The sequence below is a fragment of the Schistocerca americana genome, chromosome 4 (genome assembly GCF_021461395.2).
Source record: "Schistocerca americana isolate TAMUIC-IGC-003095 chromosome 4, iqSchAmer2.1, whole genome shotgun sequence".
Classification (NCBI taxonomy): Eukaryota; Metazoa; Arthropoda; class Insecta; order Orthoptera; family Acrididae; genus Schistocerca; species Schistocerca americana.
In genome coordinates, this window is record NC_060122.1 from 241,660,776 (window position 1) to 241,676,413 (window position 15,638).

At 39.0% G+C, this 15,638-nt stretch overlaps 1 protein-coding gene across 1 annotated transcript in view; it reads left to right on the top strand.

The window, feature by feature from the left end:
* The window catches only part of LOC124613247 (actin-related protein 3), a 96,486-nt gene that overhangs the window by 46,930 nt on the left and 33,918 nt on the right, over positions 1-15,638 (top strand). The window lies entirely within an intron of this gene.

Sequence of the window (15,638 nt, forward strand, 5' to 3'; positions counted from 1 at the left end):
TAATGGAATGTAGTCGAATTAAGTCGGGTGATGCTGAGGGAATTAGATTAGGAAATGAGACACTTAAAGTAGTAAAGGAGGTTTGCTATTTGGGGAGCAAAATAACTGATGATGGTGGAAGTAGAGAGGATATAAAATGTAGACTGGCAATCGGAAGGAAAGCGTTTCTGAAGAAGAGAAGTTTGTTAACATCGAGTATAGATTTAAGTGTCAGGAAGTCATTTATGAAAATACTTGTATGGAGTGTAGCCATGTATGGAAGTGGAACATGGACAATAAATAGTTTGGACAAGAAGGGAATAGAATCTTTTGAAATGTGGTGCTACAGAAGAATGCTGAAGATTAGATGGGTAGATCACATAACTAATGAGGAGGTATTGAATAGAATTGGGGAGAAGAGGAGTTTTGTGGCACAACTTGACAAGAAGAAGGGACCGGTTGGTAGGACATGTTCTGAGGCATCAAGGGATCACAAATTTAGCATTGGAGGGCAGCATGGAGGGTAAAAATCGTAGAGGGAGACCAAGAGATGAATACACTAAGCAGATTCAGAAGGATGTAGGTTGGAGTAAGTACTGGGAGATGAAGAAGCTTGGACAGGATAGAGTAGCATGGAGAGCTGCATCAAACCAGTCTCAGGACTGAAGACAACAACAACAATATTTGAGAGATTCTTCAGTACAAAGAGAAACCAGTGGTATTGACATAAAGTACCAGTGGTAGCTCTTACGAAATTATGTGGGGCTTTAGATGAATTTACTTTGATTAATGCAAAATAGAGAATTAAATGTTACGGATGTAGCATTTTAGTATCTCATATGTAACACATCCATTTAATCTGGGGGGAGGACTGAAATTGAACACGTTACAATGCTAAAATCGTTGTGTAGTGACATACTTGTGAATAAATGGAGAGCATTCAGATAATAGAGAATAGATATGGTTTAAAAGGTTTGATTTCTGTTCAGCAAAAGTTAACCTTTCCTGAGAACATGTGATAAGGTCTTACAAAGCACTCATCACTTGGGAAAAATCATACAAGTTTACTTCATACTATGGAGGAATTTAACTAAAACAACTTTTTTCTTTTATTTTTTTCACAAGTATCCTCTGACAACTTGCCCAATAAATTTGCTCAGATGTCCCTGTTCAGATTCTGTATTAATAACAACCCACAGACCAAAAGACAGTGAAAAGTTTTCATTGTTGGAACTCATAATGAAAGAAATTATGGATGTTTCTTCTTAACGACTTGGTCTGCAATGGGTATAAAATAGAAGTAGGTACCACTTAATCAGACAACAAACCTGTTTAAACTGTATACTTAGCAGCGTTGTGGAGTCTGTGGAATTGAGTGTTTAGATGAGATCTGATTTTGCTCCAAAGCTGCTTTAACTTGTCAGCATGGCTATGTTCCAGATAATCGGGTCTATTAGCATATGAAAATGGACTGGTAACTTTGTAAGCAACTGCAGTGTGAATAGTGATTTGTTCATTATTCCAGTGTGCACTCTGCACCCAATCCTATAAGCAATAGTGCAGTTCTCATGAAATCAATGTGGAGAAGACAAATATTATTTGAAAATTTTAACTTTTGTTGTTTCATGGAAATCAGTTTGCGTATTTTTGATGACAGTGAATAAGAAGCTTCGGTCATTTTTTCTCCAGTATTTTGAAAACGTCATATATAGAACATTCCTGCACCATTTTAACTATCTTCCCGTCTCCTCATTATTCCATTGACACCAACTGATAACTGGCATGTGCCAAAATACAAGATTTTTGAAATATATGTTGCATATAATTGACTTTACTGGCTGGCTGTTTTTATTCAAAAAACTTTCTATACTCTAGACTATGCTGGACATAGAATACTGATGTTACCATGACAATTGCTGGGATGTCAGAAGGAAGTAGTGGATGTCGTTGTGCGAGCTGCAATGGATGAGAACTCAATTTTCACATCTGGAGGTTACAATATGGAAAAAAATGTTACAGTTCAGAAATTGTCATATTGAGATAATTCTTTTGTCATTTCTCATTACAGAAAGCTGATCTAGCTTCTCTGTCTCCTCTACCAAGGACCTAATGTGATACATAATCACATTCGTAGAAGCTTATTATGATATTCTTTGTGATTTTGTCCAGTGCATTGCCACAATTAATTTGTACCCCCTCTTCATGCCCCCCTCAAACGTAAGACAAAATCAAGTGTTAATGTCTGTAACATCATTCCTAGCAACTGTGATTGGCCTTTATCAGAATTTTATCTGCCATCTATGTTACTAAAACGCTGCTGGAAACCAGTACCAGTTGAGTCATAGGGGCAACAAAAATTTGATGTTCAATACATTACGTAGTTCTTGACTGAATTTAGACATTTAAAATAGCGTCATAATGCACTCATTAGAAGACAGAATCTTATTTTAAAGTTTAACACAGTAAGGGGTGGGGGGGTGGGCGGCGCCAAATTCATGTTATTGAGGAAAAAGACCTTGTTTCACATAGCGCCTAGCATCCAGTGCCCGTTGGTCTGTCTCATATGATTTTGAACGCATCCCTGTTGGTTTTTGAACATTTTTGATCAAATTCTAAGTTGATTTCTGAATGAATCGTAAGTTGACTTTTGAATGCGTGCATAGTGTATGTGATGTTTCTGCCAGAGAAATCACTGTCGCATTTAGAAATAAACTTTCCTGCAGACAAAAGGGGACGTGTCTATACGAGCTGAGCGAATAAAGCCGAAAGGGTGAATGACAATCGCTGTTTATGTGGTTGACTGGGTTTGCAGATGATCAGCGTTGTTATAACTACTAGCGAATTCCATTGATTCAGAGTGCCAGAGTGGAACTAAACGCCTAACAGGAATAACAGGCAACAAAGATTAAGTATTGTCTTCTCCGTGTATCTAAGAAAATGAAATTTTGACAGAAAATTTTTGGCCAGACCGCTACACTACTAAGGGCCAGTTATGCAGTCTCTGGCTAGCAGCCGCTAAAGTTCTATTCTGGGTGTAGCGTGGAAAACGCATTGTACGAACACGTAATAATGCCTAACCAGAGAATAAATGCAGGATAACTAAACTGGTGATTGTGGCAGGGATAGTGAAGTTAACCAGAGAATGAATTTTGACACTGGCAGGAATAGTTACAGAATTTGTGATGACAAGATTGTTAGAATGAGGAAGAAGAAGAAACGGGACTCTCACAAATTACGGGAGAATATGACAATTCCAAATTTATATAAAAATTTAGTACTACTACTTTTCAATCTCATGCTTCAGAAGCTAGAGAGTATGAATGAAATGTGAAACTATTTCCTAACATAAAACTTTTTGCTTGTCATAGGCCTAATAGGCATTTGATATTGGTACTTTGTGAATTATATTCTATCATGTTATAAAAATGACCATTTGTGCCAAAACAGTCTCCTTTATTTGGTCTGTGTAACAGTTGCTGCAATATTAGGCAGGCCTGTTTCGTTTATCTAGCAGACAGTGACAAAATACACATAATCAGATCGAGAAACCATGCCAGTCTTGGGTACTATTTGTATATTTGTATTAACAGCATTTCTAATATTAGGCAACGAAATTTCGTTTTTTCGTGTAGCAGAATGTTGATGAACTTTGATGAGGTAATAGATTATTTCCCAGAAAGGAAAGTACGCCGTATAAACCTGTGGCAAGATTAGAGAGAAAAAAAGCTAGGACTTATGGATTGAAGAAAATCCGGACATGATGCACAGATCAGTCTTGAGTTGTTGTGGGGAGGTGGTAGTCTCCACGTGACTTGTGTTTACGTTAAGTGATTTTGCTGTTTCCTCTTCATTTATTGCTCTCACGTCAAATGAAAACAAAACAGATTTCTGTGGCCGGCAGCTATCATGTGAATTAAAATACATTCACATAATTGAGGAAGGCTAAAATATGTTATGATTGATTGATTTTTATTGTTGTAGAGACCTCAGAGATCATCTGAGGCATTACAAAAGTCAATATTACATAGTATAAATGTTACACAAATAATTACAAAAACAAGAAAAATATTACACTATATAAATATTACACAAATAATTATAGTACCTTCACACAAAAACAAAACAGAGAAACTTCTGGTACAAATTGATATTGCATAGTAAATTTAGCCAATTACAGACTTACTCATATGTAGAAGCATATAAAAACTGATCACAAAGTGTTGTCATGCCATATTCTTTGCCTCCCTTAAAAATTCATCCGTTTCATAAATGCTGAGCTCAATTTTATTTTGTTTCCAGCTTTCTGACAGTCAAGCATTAATCGCCTTGCAGAACAATGAAGTTATTTTTGTCGTTTTGTTAAAGAAATTTGGCTTTTATTAATCTTTTCTGCTGAGGCAGTCAATTTATTTGAAACAAAGTGTTTAATTCCACACTATTGGCTAGTTTCAACTGTTCGCTGCATTACAAGTTCACGTTTTCATCTTCTAGCACGTATGGTTATTATTCCATAATAAAGAACCAAACAGGAGATAATACGGTACTGGTACTCCAAGAAAATTTACATCTGAATCTGGATTTATGACTGTGCATTTTAAGCCGAATTCTGCATTTTAGTATGGTTCACAAAATTCCCTTGCTCTTGGAGCATCTTCTAATGCTTTGTTTCTTTTATGACATAATGTAAGATCTTTTAATGTTTTACACGTACGAACGTATGGGCTTCCTGTGTCATCGTAGCTGCGCAAGCGCAGCGACGCCTGTCATCTGGCACAGCTGAAATGAATCTATTTCTAACAGGTTGCGGGAAAATACTCCGAATGGTTGTTTGAAAAGTGTTACTTTCAAGTAAAGTAAATTTCCTTTTACACAAGATGAACTCTGTGAGCGAATGTCTGATGAATTTCTTAAATAACAGTGTGTTTGACTCTCATTCAAAAATCAGATCTTTGAGGATGACCATTTAGAATATTTTTGAGCCCAGAAGATCAGACATTTATGTCATTGTTGAAAATTTTACTGGCACATTTGTGTGATGTATCTTAGTGTAACACGCACAGGAAAGATCAACATTATGTGTGAAAGCTTAGCTTCTCTTGCAGCTTATTAATCTTAGAGACCAATGCTATACGTAAAAGCTTTTCTTTTGTTATAACAACACTATGTATATCAGTTTAAACCATTACCTTTTCCTGTTTGTGTGTTCGCGCTACTTAACAGTGATGTTGCTATTGGCTGACTACATCACGTGTCCTATGCTCTTGAATATCCGCTGTCATCGGCTGACGAGATCGCTTGACACGAGCTACAACTGGCTTACAAAAGCGCATCACAATCTTGATTTCAATCCTTCGGAAAGTAACATGCGATATTTGGTGGAATTTGAATTTATACTTTCGTAATACGAAAATATGCAGCGTACATGTTGTTGCACATCAGACATCTTTCCAGAATGTGTTTTTCCCCCTGAGTTTCGATTTCTAAAGTGCCGGGAAATTCTACATTGGTGTATATAAAACCACAACCATTGAAAGGATTGATAAGTCTTACAGTTCCAAGAAAAAGTATACTGTTACTTAACACGAAAAAAGTGTATTTTCATCCGGGAGAAAGTGTATTTTTAACCGGGAGATCTGGGAAAAATCCGGAAATTTTTTTTCCTCATCCACGTATACACCCTGTACTACATCGAATGAGTGGCTACCTCCCCTGTGGTTGTGAAACTGACTGGTCAGCTTTGCCTCTGGTGGGGGCTTTAAAGTTTCAGTTAATGCTCAACCATTCATTGACATCTATTGGGGATATGAGGTTTCATGATGTGGTGTTAAGCCTTTTATCATCATATTGCCGTGGTCACAGTTCTGCCTTCCCCTACGAATGTCAAAGAGGTGAAGCATTTTTAGGTAAAATTGCTTACTATCACAAATTTATTCTGGGTGTTGCCACGATAGCCCATCCCCTCCAAGAGTTGCTCTACAAGCATGTTCCTTTTCTGTGGACATGGCCTTTCAGCACATTTTCATGCTTTTTGTATGTGAATTACATTCTGCTCTTTGTTTGGCTACTTTCCATCTTGGCCAGACGCCTGTCAGTATGGACTCGTGGCAATTCTCGCTCATCAATATGAGGATGGTTGCAAACGTTCAATACTTACGTGTCAAAAACACTCAACTCCACTCAGAAGCACTACTAACAAGTTGAAAAGCAAGCACTTGCTATTGTTTATGCCCTCAAAAAGTTTTGTGTGTTCTTGTATGGGTCTAAGTTCCACCTTTTTACTGATGATAAACTTTTGGTTTAATTGTTTAATCTGCTTTGTTGTCCAAAAAATCAGCACATCACTTCCAATGTTGGTTCTTTTTTCTGCCTCACTACAACTATTAAATACAGTTTTGACCTATTGCACAACATTCCAAAGTCAGTCCGCTGTCAGGCTCCCAGATTGCAGCTATTGTTGGTGCCGAACTGTTTTTGTACCAATTTGTATACCTGTCACGGCTGCAAAATACTAATGCGAATTCTTTACAGACGAATGGAAAAACTAGTAGAAGCCGAACTCGGGGAAGATTAGTTTGGATTCCGTAAAAATATTGGAACACGTGAGGCAATACTGACCCTATGACTTATCTTGGAAGCTAGATTAAGGAAAGGCAAACCTACGTTTCTAGCATTTGTAGACTTAGAGAAAGCTTTTGACAATGTTGACTGGAATACTCTCTTTCAGATTCAGAAGGTGGCAGGGGTAAAATACAGGGAACGAAAGGCTATTTACAATTTGTACAGAAACCAAATGGCAGTTACAAGAGTTGAGGGGCATGAAAGGGAAGCAGTGGTTGGGAAGGGAGTGAGGCAGGGTTGTAGCCTCTCCCTGGTGTTATTCATTCTGTATATTGAGCAAGCAGTGAAGGAAACAAAAGAAAAATTCGGAGTAGGTATTAAAATCCATGGAGAAGAAATAAAAATGTTGAGGTTCGCCGATGACAATGTAATTCTGTCAGAGACAGCAAAGGACTTGGAAGAGCAGTTGAACGGAATGGATAGCGTCTTGAAAGGAGGATATAAGATGAACATCAACAAAAGCAAAATGAGGATAATGGAATGTAGTCGAATAAGTCGGGAGATGCTGAGGGTATTAGATTAGGAAATGAGACACTTAAAGTAGTAAAGGAGTTTAGCTATTTGGGGAGCAAAATAACTGATGATGGTGGAAGTAGAGAGGATGTAAAATGTAGACTGGCAATGGGAAGGAAATCGTTTCTGAAGAAGAGAAATTTGTTAACATAGAGTATAGATTTAAGTGTCAGGAAGTCATTTCTGAAAGTATTTGTATGGAGTGTAGCCATGTATGGAAGTGAAACATGGACGATAAATAGTTTGGACAAGAAGAGAATAGAAGCTTTCGAAATGTGGTGTTACAGAAGAATGCTGAAGATTAGATGGGTAGATCACGTAACTAATGAGGAGGTTTTGGATAGGATTGGGGAGAAGAGAAGTTTGTGGCACAACTTGACTAGAAGGAGGGATCGATTGGTAGGACATGTCCTGAGGCATCAAGGGATCACCAATTTAGCATTGGAGGGTAAAAATCGTAGAGGGAGACAAAGAGATGAATACACTAAGAAGATTCAGAAGGATGTAGGTTGCTGTAGGTACTGGGAGATGAAGAAGCTTGCACAGGATAGAGTAGCATGGAGAGCTGCATCAAACCAATCTCAGGACTGAAGACCACAACGACAACAACAAAAAAAACCTTTGGCGTAGTTGGCAGGACAGGCCTCAGGGTAGGCTTTCTGATCCTTTGTGTAACTGTTTTGCCCCCCATCACTGCCTTTCAGTATTTAATGTGGTGGTGGTCTTTCAACTCTGTACGGCATGTTACTTAGAGCTGTGATTCTGGCCACCATAACAGTGGGATGTATTTCAGCTCTTACATCATGAACATTCGGGGAGGGGGGCTCTCTCATACCAAATTATTGGCCCATTGGTCCAATTTTCAGTCTGGCATCAACAGTGATGTACATTTTGTCATGGCCTGCTCTCTTTATGCTACCAACATGCAGCAGTTCAGGCAACACTTGTCCATGGGTTGCACTGCAGAGTCCGTAGGAATGCACCCCTGTTGATTTTGCGAGACCCTTCCTGAATTCTTCCAAGTTGTTGTTTGCCGACACTTTCTCTGAATTTCCGTACATTATCCACTGCCTTCGACGTCAGCTGCAGCTGTGATTCACGCCCACTCCAAAAATTTTTCTATTGTAGAAATGCTTAAAAGCTTGTGGCGGATAATGGCCCACAGCTTATGCCTCAGGCCTTCCATGATTTCTGCACCAATGAAGGCATTTACTATGTGATTGCTCCTTCTTTTCACCCCCAATCTAATGGCGAAACAGAATGTTTTGTCTTCACATTCAAAGTTCAAATAAAGAATCACCTTGCGGACTCCTCCACTGATGACACTTTGACAGGCTTCTTGAGTTCCTACGGGTTTGCGCAGGTGGAGGATCGGAGTTTGGCTGATATGCTGTATGGTCACCAACCACGCACCCTCTTGCATCTGGTCTTGGTGCCCCACCAACAACCGCCAGTGCAGCCGTAGTCAAGGTTGGCTCCTGACTCCTTGGTCTGAGCTTGGGGCTTCGACCACCAACCAAAGTGGATTTGGGCTGCAACCTCTGTGTTGTGCACACCAGTCATGGGGTGGTAGTGCACTACCACAACCAACTGTGTACTAGCACTCCAAAGAGGACTGCAGGTCCACAACCTCTGCCTCTTCCCTCAGCATCTGTCCTGACTCCATGGGTGTCCCTGCTGTGTGGGTAGATGTCACCAGCTCCTTGCTCTCCTCTGGGGTCCAGCCCCGCAGCACTACTGCCAGGCCTTTGAGTCCTTAAACACCGCTGACCCCAACTGAGCGGTCAGTGCCCTCAGCATAGGCACAATTTCATGTCGTGGAACTGAGATGCTACCAACGGCTTTGTCATCAGTCCTCTCTTAAGTTGCTTCGTAGGTGAGTAGCTGCTGTGTGCGTTATTGTACGCACCATTTCTGTCCCTACTCAACGGTTCCAGCCCAGAATCTCCTTCTGGCACCATCACCTGCAGCAGCCGCCCCAGAAACCACGGATGTTTCAGCGGTCACTCCTATGCTCACACCAACAGAATGCTCTACCCCGGTGGGGTGGAGCGGGGGTGGGGAGCGTGGGTAGTGCTATAACCCTGTGTGTTATACTTGGCTATGTGCCAGAGCACTACATTTTGAATATTGTGCCAAACACATCTGCACGGGTTGACCACCAAAGGCTGCCTGCAGTGGGCCAGCGACCAGAAAGAGACTGTGGTGGGACATGTGACTTGTGTATGAAACATGGTATCTACCGTGCTGCCTACCGGAGCCACTCTCTTTATATACACAATCCAGCAGATACTGTGTCTCATATTGTGTTATACTTATTGTCAGCAACTGCTTGTATCAGTATGTGGATTGTTTCTGTGTTTGTGTCTATATGATCAGCTAATCTTTGCTTGGATGTGAAAGAAGAAAAAAATTTGGTTCATTGTGACTGTGTTGTTGTTTGTGTCTTATGGCACAATACATCCCTGTATTTAGTTCTTTTATTTTTAAGATGTAAAAAGTCTTTTGATATGTCTAAATGATTTATTCAAAACAGTGGAAAAGCAAAGTAGTACATTTTATGTCAAAATGTGATGTATCAAAAATCATGCATTTTTATCCATTTTATTTGAGTAAATCTCCATCAGTTGTTCTTAGTTATGTATACACCACTGTGATGTGAAGTAATGTAAAATTTCAGAAATAATACATTCTGACTTTTGAATTGACATACAAGAAGGCAAAATCATTCCAGATCAAAATTTTCATTTTTGTTTCACTTTTCATGACATTATGGTGTTATAAGTCGTAGCAACAAGTGAAAATTATATGATGAGATAGCTCAGTTTTTTTTTTAATGAATGCTGTAGCCTTCGTAATGACTGGATGTGTTAGGAAAAACTATGCATCCTTGATTGTTTGTTTAAGAGTCCATGGGTAGTGAAGAGATTCCACCATTGAAATAGCAGGAAAGAAAAAGTTTTGGCAGTTGCTTGAGTAAACAGGTGACATAATAGAGGAAAAACTTAGAAGATTTGAAATGGAACAGTACCACATCAGAGAATAACTTCACATTATCGTGCAATTTGTGTGTGTGTGTGTGTGTGTGTGTGTGTGTGTGTGTACAAGAGGGAGACCCAGGAGGGGGAGGGTGGGTAGTCTTCTTACAGTATCAGGAAGTGACTAAATTGTGCTAATTTCTATGATTTAGAGTGTGGAAAGCTTTGAGTTTTATGTTGTGAAATCATGTATGGAGATTTTATTTGTTGAAGCAGCTCTCAGTAGTGATTAGTGAAATGAAATGGTAAGCTCTAGATACAAGTTGTTCTTTCATAAGACCTTCTGGTAGCTTCATTGTTAAGTTATTTCTGGCTTTGTGAAGAAAACAGTACTTGTGAGTTAACTCCAGCAATGTTAAAAAAATGAAAAAAATAGCAAGTGGCCATCTTTATGCAGTTCTTGAAATTACATAACAGGCACACGATCTTACCTACCGCATCAGCTCCACCTTTCGTCACATTGCACTTGGCTGTGATTTCACGTGTGTGTGTGTGTGTGTGTGTGTGTGTGTGTGTGTGTGTGTTTGTTTTCAGGCAAAAGTATGACAGCACGGATTTTATGAGGAATGTATGAAACTAAGACCTTATGTTGCTGCAATCCAGACATTACACTTCAAGGGATTTTCTTTTGCAGCAAATATTCCAAAAGTAGGTAGCTTGTGTATCAGTTGTCGGTTGTAAGATTCCTGTTAGTTTTCTGTAAGCACCAAAAGTCTTTTCACTATATTCTCAGGAGCATTGGATACACAACATTGCCCTTCTGGTTGGATACCGTAGTAAATTTCCAGATTAGTGCAAACAATTTTTTTTGCATCACATAGTGCAATCATTTAAAGCCCATTTTTAGTTCATATGTTGGGTAGGTGCTCAAGTCAGAAAGGATGAAGTATTCCATCTATTGTGGTGAATTCACTCAGGCTGTAAGAACTTTCACAGTTAACAACAAAAGTGTCCAATACTGTACGAACTGTATGAATTGCAGCCAACTTATCAGTTTTTGCTCTGTTGTTCCTCATTTCCATGTCATTACAGCATAGAAGAAACAGAAACCTTTTGTAGCTCATTGCTGCCCTATGCAGTAGTATTCCTGTTCCATCTGCCACCCGAAATTCTAGTACGTTAGGATGATGGCCTTTTCTTGTTCCATTAAAAAAAGAAAAAAAAGAGAGAATCCCAAACAGTGTCATTAATTTTGGGTCTTGGTGTCACTTTATTATCTCTCTTGCGCAAGAATTGACATATGCCTCACTGTGTATTTATATATGTATTTGTACAGTTTACAGATTCATCAATTATTTCAAGGTCAGTTATTTTCAGAAAAGCATTAACTTTATCATTTATATCCAACACATTTTTCTTTGGACCTGGTAGAAATTGCACATTCTTTTTTTCTCTTGGTTATTGACACTTAAGCACAATCGCTTTTACACGAACTCCCATGTGTATGCTCACTCTCTCTTCGAGATCACCACCATCCTCACCTTCAGGTTCAGGTTGAGATTCACTGCCATGGTCCTCTTATTCAATGTTTTCATCACTCAAATTCACTTCACTTTCCTCCAGGTCTGAAAAGTCTAGATAGACTTCATTATCACTTTCTTAGAGTAGTTTGTGAATTTCTTCGTCTGATACATCATTTAACTGAAATAAAACATCAGAAGCAATGAAGTGAATGAACAAAGTCCAGTTGCCAGTATAATCTGATTAACATTTAATGTGTATCTGTACAAAATAAAAAAAAACAATAAGTATAGTTAACTTTCATTAAACTTACCCCTGCATACTGACCACTGGAACAAAGCTTGCAACTGTCACACCAGCAGTTGCGCATTGTACTTTTTACAACATTTGAAGCCTCATTGCTTGCAATTAAGGAAACAAACTGAGAAAGCTAACCAAAGAAACTGAAGCTACATTAACATTGTTGAGAAAACATCAATAATGGAATACACGGCACAATAGCTCAAGGTTAAGGTATTGATTAGACATAAAAGCTGCTGTTGTCCTTTCTGCAACAGCATGCATGCTTGAGGGTTAGTATATGAGGTGGAATAAATGTCTGATACTCTTGGTGTTTTAAAAGGCCTTAGTTGGGGAGGAAAGGAAGACAGAATAACCAGAAAAAATGAACAGGTCAAATAAAGTAAGAAAGAAGAAACACTTCTGGGATCATGTGATAAATCTCAGCTTGTTGTATTGAACACTGCTTTCAAAAAGACAAGTGATGAAATTATACATGGTCCAGTCACATTAATGTGGCGACCACCCATGTTCAGTATCAATGTGTAATAACCACTCACATACGGAAGATAGCATCACTTACAGTGGAAGCTATATAAAGATTTTTGGAGGATGCAGAAAACAATGCAGTCATTGTCTTAATGTGAAAACGGAGCGATTTATATGATGTCCAAAAGGGCATGAGCATTGGCTTTTGGGTCAAGGGTAAAGCACTTTCCAAACAACCAGGTTTGTAAACTGTTAACATTCCATTATGGTTAAAATATGCCGTGCATGTCAAAACTGTGCTATCTGAAACCAGCTCTGAGATAACAGTGGTCCACCATGGGCCATAGATGATGGGTGAATGACAGCTGCAGAGATGTGTGTCGGTGACTAGAAGTGCAACCATTGAACAGCCGGCTGCCCAGATGAACCAAGGGTTACCAACAGTATCTCCTCAATGACTGTTCAGCACATGTTTCATGCACCCGTGCTCACTGCTGTTCATTGATGATAAAGGCTGGAATTTGCATGCCTATACTGCAACCGGACATCCACTGAGTGGCGATAGGCTGTCTTTTCAGATGAATCATGTTTTATGTTCCATTGGATAGATGACCGTGTGCGTGTGTGGCATGAGACATTTGAAGCAAACAACCCTGCAACAATTGTCGGAATGGTCAAGGCTGGAGCAGGGAGCGTTACAGTCTGGGAAATGTTGTTGTGGTATTCCCTGGGTGATCTCGTCATTCTGGAAGGGACAGTGGATCAACACAAGTATACGTCTATCCTAGGGGACAATTTCCTTGGCACAATGGATCTTCCAACAGGAAAATGCAATGTGCTACATAGCTCGCAATGTATGAGAGTGGTGTGTAGAGCACCAAGATGAGTTTACCGTATTCTCCTGGCCACATAACACCCCAGATTTAAATTCAATCTGTGAGACCATCTTGATCGGAGTGTATGCACCACAGATCCTCAGTCGAGAAACCTAGCGCAGCTGGCTGTGGCACTGGAGTTAGCATGGCTCCACATCCCTGTCAGTACCTTCCATGACCTCACTGACTTTTCCCACGTCTTGCAGTGATGTGCAGAAGGTGATTATTCAGGCTTTTGACAGGTGGTCACATTAATGTGACTCGACAGTGTGTTACGTGGACAGACAGATGGGGGGCAGGGGTTAACAGCTATGACGGTTGCCAGTAGGACTACATCATGGTTGATGACAGATTTTGTAACCAAATTCTGGGCTGCAAGCAAATTAAAGAAGTCAATTGCACCAGTCATGTGTCTGACTGACACTTAATGATATTAATTTGTTCATGTCATAAACAGCAAGATTTCCATAAAAGTGTCAAACATGGACAAAAAATATTAGGCTGCAGAGCTTGCTCAAGTGATAGAAATTAAAGAAACTTTAGAGCAGGAATGAAAGAGCAGTTAAAATACATACGGATGCTATGTTCCACAGGTGTGAAAATTCTTACAGTAGAAGATTTACTGTTGAATGGAATGGACGTGCTACTTAGCACAGTATTTAGGTTGCAGATAAAAATTGAAAATGAGGAAAGGTAATAGAAGAAAGCATTGTAAGCATTGTAAATGTAAAGTATACAGAATAAGAAAGAATTCTGTTATATAGAAATTATGCAGTGTAGTAGCTTACAAGACAGAAAGATTACTCAAACTCAGCCAAGTCCACATCTGAACCTTTAGTCAGTAAACCAGGCAACCTGGTTTCCTGCACTCATTTCAGCAAATGCCAGGCTATTCTCGATGCTTCTCTATTTCCGATACAGAGCACAAAAATTAAATTTTAGAATTTGTACCTATGGAGTCTATTTCCTCTTGTATTTTTAAGAATTTTACTCTGCAGTAAAAGATCTTATACTCACTCGAAATACTGAAGTGGCTTGGTACCATTACATCCTGTACAGTTTCTTTATTGCTGGATAAAACATAGTGAGTTTTATTTTCAGTTCTGTTTGGTCTTTGGCATTTGTTTTCGTCTGGAAGAATGTGCTGAGAGGAGACATGATATTTTTCTCGGCAAATTCTGATAAAGTGTGACGTCTGTCATTTCTGGTATCATTGCCATAGTTTTTCACTGCATAAGTGTTATTAAGTTTGAGTTCTACTATTTTGCATCAAAATCCCCAATTGCCTTTCTTTAGTGCAATTTTCCGTCTTTTATCAATTTCTGTAACTCTTTATGGAGGGAAGTCTCCTACCTTCTCATCTGAATGTGTGCACATTGGTGGATGGACTTGGATATATTCCATAGAATATCTTTTGTACATTTTCAAAAGTATTCTGTTTGAGACCTATTATGCTGTTTATTAATTTTCTTAGCAACAATAAAACCTGCACTTATGAATTTCCTCCTTGCTTCTGTTTCATTGGTATCAAATATATGTCCTGATTTTTATTATATGCCCCCCCCCCCCCCTCTTTCTCCCCCTCTCCCTTCCCTGATAACCTTGCAATTGAAATCAGGAAAATTGTGACATGATAGTGTGATCAGATATATATATAGCATGTTTGTATGGAGGCATTTATACGATTTATATTAATGCTTGCCATGGTGATGTGTGCCCGACTGTGCATGTGCTGATCAGTGCAAGCTGTGTCCAGCCACTGCTGACTGCAATATGCCCTAATGCTTTTAATTGAAAGGTTGTCTTAAGTTTGAATGACATTTATTGTGTATTATAATCATGTATGACGCTGGGTGTATCAGGCAATATGCAGCTTGAATCCACACCCTTGTGAATGAGTTCTGGCCTGTGACATTTGCTGGCTATGTAACATGCCTCTGGTACATCATTCATGCGTGGTCAATGTGTTGTTCAGTGCTTGCGAGGAAAGTTAAATGATATGCCATTATTGTAACAGTAATCATGACTGTGTTACGAACAGGTTTGACAGTGCTTTCTGGAACATGCCGCCGCATCTTTTTTGACATTTTATTTTTTGAAATCTTACGTGGTCCATAGGACCATTTTTATGTTACATTTTTTTATTTTATTATCACAGTATTAACTAGAATTATTACTAGAATTTATCTATATATTTAAAGTTGTGTGTTTCATTCATGTTTGTTTGTTTTGTATAAATAGCAAATAATTGACGACGACCATGATGTTGAAATTTTCTAAAAGTTACGGCGTCAGCAGAAACATGCCTGCACTGAATTAATAATGTCAGTATGATATTTTCCGTCCATTGCATGAAATGGAAGTGATAGGGAAATTGTGTTCTGAA